Source organism: Achroia grisella, unplaced genomic scaffold, assembly GCF_030625045.1.
Source record: "Achroia grisella isolate CSIRO2021 unplaced genomic scaffold, CSIRO_AGI_Agris_v1 utg109, whole genome shotgun sequence".
Lineage (NCBI taxonomy): Eukaryota > Metazoa > Arthropoda > Insecta > Lepidoptera > Pyralidae > Achroia > Achroia grisella.
The window spans coordinates 247,609-260,868 of record NW_026712573.1 but is presented as its reverse complement, the minus strand read 5'-3'; positions in this window follow the sequence as shown (position 1 = coordinate 260,868).

Genomic DNA, 13,260 nt, shown 5'->3' with positions numbered 1-13,260 from the left:
CAATACTGGCCACCAAGAAAAGCGCATGGCCAAATTAGACTTAGATTATAACTGAAAATTTATATCCTTCTTGGATGCTCCGAATTTATTATTTTAATAAAAAAATACCTATTGGAATAATATATATATTTTTTTAATAAGTACACTGCACTATAGAGTACGTGGCCTCTTTAAAGTATTATGTTCCTTGTACGTGACTATTATAGTATATTATTATATAAGTGCGTTATAATAGTTTAACATACGAGGCGGAACCACGTTTTTCAACACATTGGATTCTAAATAAACAACAACAACAACAACAACAACAACAAAAAAAACTGCTACTTTCCCGCCTTTTACTTTTGAAATTAGTAGGTAGCCTACTGGATGGCATCGGGCGCCGTTTATTTCGAAATTTGATAAAAAGAAATAGAAAATAGTGCGGTTATAGAATATAACTTCACGTATTAGTAATTAAGTAAGTAAGTAAGTATTGAAAAAGTACAATCTATGCGTCTGTACGCTTCAGAGCAAAGGTGAATTTGGCCTTGCTTTGCTGTACTTTGGGGTGTTTGAAGTGTAGAAGACGATCTTCCCCGAAATAAGTCGTATTTCTTCTTCCTTTTGCAAAAAATACCTATCATTTTTATAAAATACGGTCCACTCTCTATTTTTCTTAGTACCTACAAATAATAATTAAATTCAACATATTGCTTCGAATTTGGATCGTGCCTATAGAGTCGAGACTAGATACTATAGTAGCCAACCGGACTCCCATCGAAGGTTTATATGTAGAATGTATTATATGTATATGTATACATATAATATAGGTATTATTATATATATAGGTATAGTATATCACAAATACCTATTGTACAGTATGAAGTATTCATACAGTGTGAATCGGAGGGGGATAGCTAGTATTTTCATATTTCAATAAAACTAAAACCTCCCACATACTCACAAAATATAATATAATACAATTTATAATATAAATGTACCTCAATATGCATTTTATACTACACATACAATTAGAAAATAACTCGAAATGTGGGTCACGTAGGTACATAATTTTAAACTCTGTACGACGCAGCCGAAAAACAAAACGCCGAATCTACATATTATGACCTTCGCAGCTTCACCCAAATTAATTAACCTGTCGCTCCAGATAATTTAGCTAAAATTAACACGAATGCCACTCATCCTTCACAGTATCCCAAGTCGTTAGTCTAACATAACTTTTCTTCCAAAGCGGATTAATCAACCCGTCGATACCTCGATATCTCAAATCAACCTTTGTTGGGTCTTTTCATCACATTGACAGGCTTCAGAAGTTTATAGTTCGTTACGGTGTTAAAGTTCTGAAGCCTCGGTTTCCGTTATAAACAAGTTAAATAGTGTTCTTGACATTGTATCGGCTATCAGACTGCTAACTTTACTATTATTCAATTAGCGAGGTGATCAGGATTTTGTACGATATTGGATATAGCATGACTATAATCCAAGAAGAGGTTTATAATGGATAAATAGCTGATATAGCAGCTGCCTATGCTAACGCTGGCAGGGCACCAGTGGTAGACGATATGATGATAAAGAAGTGAGGTTAGCACATCGTGCTAATTCTAGCGAATTTATCACGAATCGATTGATTGCATAGAATTTCTGGCAATTAGCTCCTTACCTTGTAACAGGCTTCTTCCTACACATATAGGGTATACAAGAGAATACCAATATAATAACAGAGAATTCAAAAGTATAGCAAATTATTCAACTATGCTGCATAAAAAATTGTATATACATATATGTTAGCATATACAAGTTGTCTCTAAAATAGATCTCTTTTAGACAAGACATAGCTTTCTAAAGAAGACAAACGACAAGACAAGCAAGACTAACCCATAACTTTCTATAAACGTTATATCATATATTAATCTATGATCTCTTTTTTAAATTAGGAATAATCAATATATTTGTATATTGTTCTACTCAGCTGAGAAAAAGAGATAGAGCCTATAGAGAAGATTACAGCGCGTAGGGTGACGAACTTTTAGTTTTTCAAAGCACAAAGTTTAATCAAACTGATATTCTACATAACGGAATAGCTAGCCGAGGAACCCTTAATTTGCGAATTTGGGAAATCTTAAGTAACAAGGGAGTGACTTAGAATTAATAGCGAGAGTTTAAACAACGCAAGATACCCTTATCCTAGTACCTATCTACAATACAATAAGTTTTTAAGGCAGATTTTTAGTCGCTCTGTGCAGGATTTCAGTCCTTTCGAGCTTTTTTCCAAATATATTTTGCCACATTGTGGAATTAATTCCTAGCAGTGGCAGTTCCAATTTATTTATTTGACGGTCTGGCGGTTTATTTCTGATGTTCACGGGTTGGATTCCTCACACGGTGCAAACATTTGTATTCATGAGTATATTTTTTTATACCTGTTTGAGTGTGCTCTATGTATATTATGTATGTATTAAAAAAAACGAAGTATTTATTATATATCAGTTATCTAGTACCCCACAAGCTCTGCTTACCGTGGGCTAGATGGCGCTGTGGTAATTGTCCAGGATTATTTATTTATTATTTTTTATTGTAGTGTTTTTTAATAGTTTTATTATATAGTGGTAATTATATAATATATTTAAAACATTATAAAAATAATATTGCTTTTTAAATAGTCGGCAACTCATCTGTAATTCCCTAGTATTACGAGTGCTCATTGGCGGCGGGAATCACTCATCATCAGGTACAAGCTCGTTTGCCATCTATATTATAACAAAAAACATTACACAATTGCCTTCAACATTTAGATAAAAATTGTACAATACAACGGAACGTCTTATTTGACTATTTAACTATATAACTTAGTCCGTCGCATCGGTATCTACATAAAACGGTATTCAGTTCATGCGACTGGATAGCGTGCAAGTAAATAGCAAATCCCATTCCTAAAACGTTAAAAAGGAAGTCGATTTGCGTGCAGCAAATTTTGTAGGTCTGTATATACACAAGTGTGGTAAGTTAGTGCTAAAGTTGGCAGTATTTAACTTTAACTCAGATTGCTTTAAATTGTTCTATTTTTAAAATTTAAACAAATATACTGTTACGATTGTTATCTCAAATAGGGTAGTCAGAAACAATACTAACTGCTGAAAAGTGATAGATGTAGAACAGCATCAACATTTTATAAATCGAGGGCGAAAAACATTTTTATTCTGCACAGTGGGCCGCACCATATATATTTTTATAAGGATTTTTTTATTTTATATTAATCACAGTTTTTATTACTTAATTGTTGTCGTTATTGAGAGTGGGCCTATGCTGTTGGCGGGCCGCAGAAAACACACCAGCGGGCCGCAAGCGGTCCGCGGGCCGGGATTGAAGACCCTTGATGTAGAACATAGTGATACATATATACTATATCTAAAGTTAATGGATTTACTTATTTAGATGCCCCTATGTAAACCATTTATTGAAAATTATAGCTAACGATGCCCTCAGAGCAGTAATTTTAATCCTCGTCATAAAGAAGAGTTGTATTGAATAGTTAGGATTGCTATAAAAAGCAGGGTATATGGGGTGAACTTAGTTAGACTAGTGCTGACTGACCCCAGTCCAGCACTTGATATGCCCACAACTTAGAGTTTATTTCAATATATTGAAAATTCAAGCCGAATTAATTAACTTTTTAATTAGCGTAGTTCGTCTATCGCAGAGTCTAGTGCATACTGCAAACTATGGACTCCAGTGGTAGCGTGGAGAGCTCATTTCGTGTAATGGTATTTATTTTAATTTAAACGGTTCAATTATAAAGCCTACGTAATTAATAAATATGTTTTTGGAATTCGTATTTGTTTGTCTTTGTTTACGTAGTCTTAAGCAAATCTCAGATCGATGTAGGTATTGTGTTTACGATAGATAGATTCTAGTAATATCGTGTTTGTTTCGTTTCAATTAATTCAATAAAAAGTTAGGAGTATCGCAAATAGAAGAGCTCTCCATGTATTAAAAATAACCTATTTTTAATCACAACAAGACGCGGTCCAAGTGGCGGATTTAGCTTGTATTTAATAAGAACTAGCGGTTACCCGCATCTTTGCCCGCGTGGAATTTTACTGTTTTTTTACTCTTAAATATATTTTGTAAAATAAAAGTAGCCTAAGTTACTCCCAATAACATTAGCTATGTGCTAGTGAAAGTCACGTCAAAATTGGTCTAGCCGTTTCAGAGATTAGCAAAAACAAACAGACTGACAGGCAATTCTTTTTAAAATATTTTTTATTTTAATACCGTATATAAGGATGTAATGAAAAGCTGGTAATTTGAGGTTACAAACGGATTTCAGTTTTATTTATTTGTATACATTTGTGTTATTATAATTATTTCCGAAATCCTATCAAGATGGTTGTACTGACTGAATGACTGAACGAATAAAGAGGCATTCATCACTGTCGACTGTTTGACAGCTGATTCGATATTCAAATTTATTTTTTCATTTACACTTATAATGAACTGGATTTACTGAAAAGAATCTTTTAATATGCAAATACAAATACATTAGGGTTATTTATATTGTTAAAACCGGAGGAGATTTATCTCTCAATAATGTAATATAATAGTTCTTTTTCTGGATGATAACGGCACAATTCTGCACCCGCCTGCTCTAACGGCTTACGCTGGAGGGCCACCAGTGGAAGATGATAATATAAGTATAAGGTCACGTCAGTTACAATTTATTACGATGGTTTCCAGAGGGAACCAAGTGGAGGTCAACCTGACATGGTACATTACGAGGGGGTTATTAGTCCACATTACTAACAATCCCCTTCCACTCAATAACGAATAGTTAATAACGTAAAATTTGAGTTTTCGTATGTCGTTCTTTTATATATTGTATGTCGTTTGTATCATTTATGTATTCATAAGTATGAAATCATGAATACAAATGTTTGTACCGTGGGAGAAATCGAACCTACTACGATCGGAAATAGCGTGGTGTGATAAACCGCTACACCACCGAGACCGTTACTACCATTATTATACTGTTACAAAAGCTGATAAAATCAGTCGACTGACCTTCACAGAATAATCAAGTTTCTTAGATTTGATGCTTAGATAATAGGTACACCGAACAATAAATAATTAAATTATTCAGATACAAAATTTCCGACCCAATGTTTTCTTTCTATTAAAAAAATACTAATCCAAAGAAAATAGATATAAACTTGCAACATTTTAACTTTTTTACTTTGGCAACAATCAATAATAACATAAGAGCTTTTGTAAATATCACTTGAGCATAGTAAAGCGAAGTCGATCAAAAATGTTCATTTATAATGTAGAATCTACTATCACGGCCGCATTCCATACGAAATTCTATTAGCTACGTCAATGCACCTAATACCTTTAATTCCTCATGGCTATAACGCCGTTCCCCATCAATTTTTACCGGAATTGTATATATAGCACTTATACCTATATGTATATCATGATGCGAGAGCGAGATATCCTTTACGAGGTAGACAGAAACATTTATGAAGACATTATTTTTATCTGGTTAGAATGACAAACAAGGTGACGGTCCATCAGTTGAAAAGTAATATATTTATACATTAATTTGCATTCGATGTTTTAGTAAAAACAGACTCGTACCACAACAAACAAATGTACCACCCTACTGAAATTACTGTTAGCTAGTGCTACCAACATATAATAAAAACCAGCTCTGCTGGGTGATAGTGATCTAAAAAATAAAACAAAACAAAATTCAATTAAACGGATACAATTTATTGAACACATACACAGGCTAGGATTTATATAACCTTTTAGATAGTGATCTAGAAACAACATAAATTATCAACATTCAATTTAAAAGACAGATTTTATTGAATTTCTGCACAGGTTTTAATGGACGAAAGTTAACGCATTACTCTATGAGTTTTTAAGTGGATTGTACACACGCTTTTTCCAACAGACGGTGTGCAAACATTTCGAATATCGAGAAAGTACGAGTATAGTTAGAATATTATTTTTCAATTGATCTATCATTTATACGGGTGGATATCGATAGCATTTGGCAGAAAATATCTGGATTAGGTACATATATAAAAATTATCAAAAATAATTAAACTCACGAATTTATATTATTTTACAACATCAACACGACAGTTTGTCATGACAGATATATCTATGAATAGATTTTAAATATTACTTACTCTTCGAAGAAAAGCCAATAATGAGCGATCTAGATTTTGTAGTTTTCTATAGGTGAAAGAAATTTTTACTTACGAGTTTTTTTATTAGACTAAATAATTAGAGCAATGAATAAACCATTGTAAGCAAAATATTTAAACTTTCTATTTATAATATTAATTTAGATGCATTATTACTAGCGACGGGGTCAATAGAGCCTATCACCACAGATTAGATAATATTATATACTATTACTAAAAATCACTTTCGCAATATTTCTATTCGATATATATTTATACTAGCTAACCTGCGCAACTTCATCTGCATCACACTGACTTAACATTTACCATTATATTTCGATCAATTTAAAACATATCTATTTATTAATTTAATAACCTGTTTTATTCTGCTGTATAAGCTATTATGAGCTATAAGAGCAAAGTTTCAGCAAAATCCGTTAAGAAGTTTTTGCGTGAAAGAGCACAAATGTCCATACTCACAAATTTCACGTTTATAATATTAGAACGATTAAATACACTGTACTATTTATGACTAAATAACTGTTACCCACGACTTCGTTTGCTCTGTGGTCTACTTTTTCTATTAATATGATCTTCAGCTGAAACTTAACTTAACTTAAACGTAATATCCATCTTCAGGTCAAATTTCATTAAGATCCGTTCAACCGTTCAGTTGTGAAAATGTAGCAAATAAACAGAAAGTTGCTTCGGTATTCGAATATTACTATGAAGTTGTTAATAAACACTTTTCCGCTACCTCCATCCATACATATTTATATTGGAAACTGTTTTGTATTTTTATGAGGTCCTTTTGTTATTTCGCATGAAGTTTTTCAAACTCGACCAAGCGTAAGATATGCAAATGATGGTTTCTATTATAAAATATTTTATGTAGTATAATCCAATACCGTTATAATAGTTATCTATTAGTTTACTTGGACAGCTGTTTTTTAGATAATAGGTAGTCGTATGTCTGTTCTCGTGAAATCTATCTTCACTAAGAACAGTTCAGCCCTTCAGTCGTAAAAGGGCAGACTTGCTCATTTATAGCATTAGTATGCATACACTTGAATAGAATGAATGGCGGGGATGTGAGTTGATTATAAGAACAGAAAATATCAGCTCGATAATGAGTTCTACCTATCACCAGTCATACCCATAGTATTGTTGTACCAAATGTAAAAATTTACAACACAAAACGCATTTCAATAAATTCGAACCAAATTCAATTTGTTTTCTGTCTCGAAGCAAAATCCGATAAGATATATATAGACTACTCGAAGAAACATTATGCGCACTGTTGCACCTAGGTAAACAACATATTTATTTTATATTCTTTTTTAGTAGACGATAATGGTATGGTGCACTCGCCTCGACTAAGGGTAGCTGACGTAGCACCAGTGGCCTCCAGGTAGTGGTCTAGTGGTTTAGTAAACCGCTATACGTTCGATGGTCGCGGGTCGATTTCTCGCATGATACAAACATTTGTATTCATACGTATGACTGTTTGTATTTGTTTGGATGTTTTCCATGTATATTTATTTACAAATAAATAGTGAAAAAAATATCTATATCAGTTGTCTGGTACAGACAGATAACATAAGTTTTGCTTCGTTTGGGACTAGATGACGCTGTGTGAATTATCCAGGATTATTATTATTTCCTTGCTATGGTTTCCAGGAGTGTAGAACTGTCTTGACTTGGACATTGCATGCATGGGGCCTTTATTCCCCATTCTGACCAGTCCCCTTTATCCCTTAGTTTATAGCTTCATATATGTATGTAAAGATTTTTAAATTAAGTTAACTAACAAATTCTCTTTTTTTCTATAGTTATGTTCTTTATTTTTTTAAGATTTATACTCAAAGCATAAAAATAAAAGCAACCGAACTATTACTTTAAAGAATTGCACTGAATGGCTAATGTTATGAACGTCTTAATGGGCAGTTTGGGTATAAAATTGGTCTGAAGGGATTAACTTGCCACAATCCACCAGATTTGGGAGATATATGTGTTGTTTAATGAAAGTAACACCTCGCTGCAGGTGTTCGAAAATAAAATATAAGTAAAGAAAAGAGAAACCTATATATATATGTATATATTGATTGATGTGATAGTTCCGAAAGTACTGAACCGATTTTAATAATTCTTTTACCAATAGAATTCTTCATCATCCTTGACGAACATTGGCCTTGGCATGTTTAAAAACCCGTTGTTTCCGGGTTCTTATGTAAACTTAGATGTAATTGGGTTACATTATCGAAGTTTACAGACATGTGAAAAAAATATAAAAATATACTTATATTATGTAGGCTGTGAAAATGATTGATTATAGAGCAAAGTGATGTACTACAGTTTAATCTATAAAAAAGAGAGGACATCAATATTAACATAAAAGTCTACGATACTGTGATCCGCGTGTCTAACTATTACAGTTATGTCTCAATAACTCCTTTGTCATATCACGTTTATTATTTATTTAAAAACCCGAAAAAAGCCGGACCTCTAATAATGTATAAACTGTTGCTATTTTTTGAGGGCATTGGTGATCTAGCAGTTTAGCACACCGCCTTGCTTCCGATGGTCCCGGGTTCGATTCCTCGTACGGCAAAAATTTTTATGTAGATGAGTGTGATTGTTTGTATCGGTCTGGGTGTTTACTATGTATATACTATATGTATTTACGAAAAAAATATATCTATGTATTTATATCAGTTAACTAGTAAATATAATACAAGCTTTAGCTAGCTTAAGTTGGGTCTACATGGGGCTGTGTGAATTGTCTTGAGATTATTATTATTAGTTTCTATAATTTCGACCCGTAGGTATACTTAAAAATTTGCTTCGTTGTAAATTCGGTGCAGTTCTAGTGCTTTGCCCTTTATCAGACTCCTGTCCAGTTGTCTGCGTCAGGCATGAAAGCAGATTGATAATATTTAATATCCCTATTTTTTTTTTAAATTAACTTACTAAAGAAGTAAACATTTTAAAGAGATTATATATAGCGGTTGCTCGACCTAAAATTCTTTATGAATTATGAAAGGGTTCAGTGAATTAAATACGAAGGTCCCTATGGAGAACAGTTCGGAAGTTTTATTGAAAAGTTATCTACTTTTAATTTATTTATTCTATCTCGATAACATTTTCAGGAAAGGTTTTATATGTTTTTGTTTAATTTATGTACCTTAATACAGCTATATTAAATAACTAGTTGATATTCGCGACTTCGTCTGTAAACAGTTATCACACCTTAATGTACTACACTCTGGATTGTTCTTTGAGACAAAAGATAACATAGCTCGGTCCTTGTGATAGATTCAATCTTTACTAAGATCCTTTTAATATATCATTTTCACCTAATACAACCAGTAAAGCAGTTACGTAACCTGTGCTTCTGATGGAAGGTGAGATATGGCAGTGAAATAGGTAAGGTAATGAGGCGTAACATTTTAGTCCTGAGGAATAGCAACGCATGAAGGAAGCTACAGGTGTAACATGATGTTCGTGATGCTGTTCATGTACCGTCATGGGTCAAAAGCTTGTTTGTCATTTTAGTTACATAAAAAATATTTATATGTATTTATAGACGATTTCGGTGGTGTAGCGATTGAGCACATCATTTTAATTCCTATGGTCGTGGATTCGATTCCTCGCCCGGTGCAAACATTTGTATACATGAGTATGACTATTGGCATTGGCCTCTAGACTAATACCAACAATCATACTCATACATTAAAATAATACATTGTATACCTACATTTACTTATTCTAATGTTTTTTGCAGTGTCTATGTATGTATTAATTAATGAGTTTTAATAATTATGAATTTAAATAATTCATTCATTCATAATGAAAAAAAACTAAGTATTTATTAGCTTGGGACTAGATAGCATTGTGCGAATTGTATTTGAATTGAAGGGATATTATTATTATAATTATATGCGGTAGAAAGATTCAGTTAACACTGACTTTCCATAAATACGCCATTATAACTTCATAGAAATGTTTGCAAATACTTAGCAAAAAGCTTCTGCCGAGTCGTAATGTTTATTCAAATTGTTGCTTTTAGTAAGTGTAGGTACCACAGATTCGCATGTCAACGATATTGAACCTCAGTTTCGTAAGTAAAATATCACTGGATATTTTCATGCATACTGTCCAAATCTTTGTTTAAATTGGGTGTTTATTTTGTATGTAGTAAGATTGCATTTCGCAGTAAAATATTATTTTCTTCCAAGTATAAATTACATACATTTTTAAAATGTTCTGGCAGAGTTCCGAATAACGATATTCTCTAGATGTGTCCTACATACAGAAGTATTTATTAGGAATCTTATATCCGACTACGATTCGTTCTATAAATTGTGGTTATAATATAATATATTTAATGTACCTATTTAACTTTTACTTTTACAAAGCAGGCTGCTTGGCTACCGAAATTGGTGAGCTTGAGGTACTGACTCAGACTTTTTACACTGTACCTAAAAAGGAAATACATATAAAATGATTAAATAATTCAATAAACGCTACATCTCATATTTACATCATTTAAGATAACATATGTATTAAACTTTAACGTAATACGTAATTCTACCCCGTTTAATGAGGTTTAAAAGTAATGGGAATCAAAAATAAAATATATGAGAAGACGTAAGAATACATATAAAAACACTTGATGATTGATATGAAGACGAAGACACGTTTTTCTTTTGTTAAATATTTATATAATAAGTATTCTTAGGATTGTAACGGTGACAATTTAAGATATAGTTGTATGGTTAATATCTTTAAGTTTACCAGGTGGATAAAGAGTATAAATACAGACGGTAGCTAAAAATTAAAAGTAGACTAGGCTGTACGGTTTAAGGATCTTTGCCTGTTTCATCATTGAAAAGGAGATGGACGAATATGTGAAAAAAAACAAAGTAACTAATATTGAAGTAATTAATATTTTGTTATTAATCGATTCCGTTTTTAGATTGAACTCATAAATCGTCCATTTAGCAGTTATATTTATCTGTTTGTGTAATTCTAACATTTGTGATGTTATTGTCTGTGAAACATTGTTGTATAAAAATGAATTTGTGGATGCTATTCTTGACAGAGTTCATTCAAAAATAAAATTGCTTCAGTATAAAGGTCCAGTGTGGTTCTTTCTCTTATTGTCTGTTATCTCAAACTACAAATTGTTTCCAGTTTCACGAGTAAGTTTAATTTTAACTTTTCATTCCACTTCGTTATACTTCTTCAGATAAATAAAGAGCGTTCAAGTTAACAATATGATCTGATTAATAATAATAATAATTAGAATGTGACAAAGGATTCACCCCTCTTTCTCTGGCTAAAGAGGACTGGCGAAAACCCGAAGTCCTGGGTACCTCTCAGCGGGAGGCCGTATGGAAAGAGAAGGAGTTGCACGGAAGGTTCTTCAAAGCCCTTCACGGGCCGTACGTCAACACGAAGACCTCCGTGCATAAGTTCAGTTCGGTGAAAACTCATTATTGAGCATTGTAAGTATGTGAATAGCATAAGGCGGCCTTATCGCTTAAAGAAAACTCATACACACACTACAGACAATCTGAACTAATTATGTGATATTATTTTAGTAAATTCTTATATAAGTGTATATATTTATTATTAAGTACTTGCTTATTCTAAGATAATATTGATTGATTTAATATTTATAATTGAAGTGAAAATTTGTGAACTATTTTATAAGGAATTAAGATTGTTAGGTATAGGTTAAAATAATTATAAATTTACGATTTTTAATATAGATATTTCAAGGTTTAGATATTTTATGTTGCAGTAAAAACGTGGGTTTGGGATGTTTATTCGTTACGGCAAAAAATAACTAGGTCTGCGGAAAAAGTATGAATAACTGCCAAAAAAAATTCGGGAAGTAATTAGAATGGCAAACATTTACAATGGGTAGGTACATGTAATCTTAAAAGAGTATAAACCAGAATATTTTAACACATACTTTGACGGCTTCGTTGGTCTTGCGGTTTTGCAGACCGCCTTACTTCCGATGGCCGAGGGTTCGATTCCTCGCACGACACAAACATTTGTATTCATGAGTACGATTGTTTATGTCAGTCTGTGTGTTTTCTATGTGTTTTATGTATTTACGTATAAAATATATTTATGTATTTGTATCAGTTATCTAGTACCTATAACAGAACCTCAATCTAGCTTAACTTGGGACTAGATGGCGCTGTGTGAATTGTCCTAAGATTATTATTATTATTACTAAACATACAGAATCATATACGTATATAAAAGCTAATATAAATGTACTCCTTAAAACAGTTTCAAACCTAAATAAGTAAATGAGCATATATATTTCTTCACCATATTAATATTTAGACTAAGAAAATGTTTTGTACACACCATTATGTTCGTCGTACTGTGTTTGGAAATTGATATCTAAATGTGATTCAACAGCTATCGTTTGTCGAATGTCTTTCCAAAACATTTGGCGGGAAATGCCGCCATATTGTTATGGTGTTTGGAGACAACGACAGAGATAGTTGTTATTTGGAGACAACTATAGAGATAGACAGATAATAGATAAATACCACAGGTATTTATATATATTGGTGTATATATATTTAAAGAATATAGGTAGCAGATGTACTTGCAAAAATTCAGAATAGATTCCTAAAGTTCTAAATCAATACGAACATCTGTGTTGCATTTATGCTACAGAAACGGATAAATGGACGAGACTTATAACCGATTGCTTTAAGCATTAATAATTCAATTAAGTGGCACATATTTCTTAAAAAACGTATTGTATCTACAGATAAGATAATATTAAATTTATAATTTACGTTGGCAGTTGAAGTTATGTTATTATGTCACATGGAATAAGATCTAAACTTGGTTGTGCCGTGCACTTTATTGAAGCAGCTGCACAGGAGCACTCTACCATGTGACTGCGGACTTCCTACCAGCATTAGAGTAGTCCGAAAAAAAGGACTACTAGATCGACTTTGGACAAAGCCTATCCTGGTTTGCCTTGAATACAAAGTTTATGGAACACTGATAGAAGGCACAA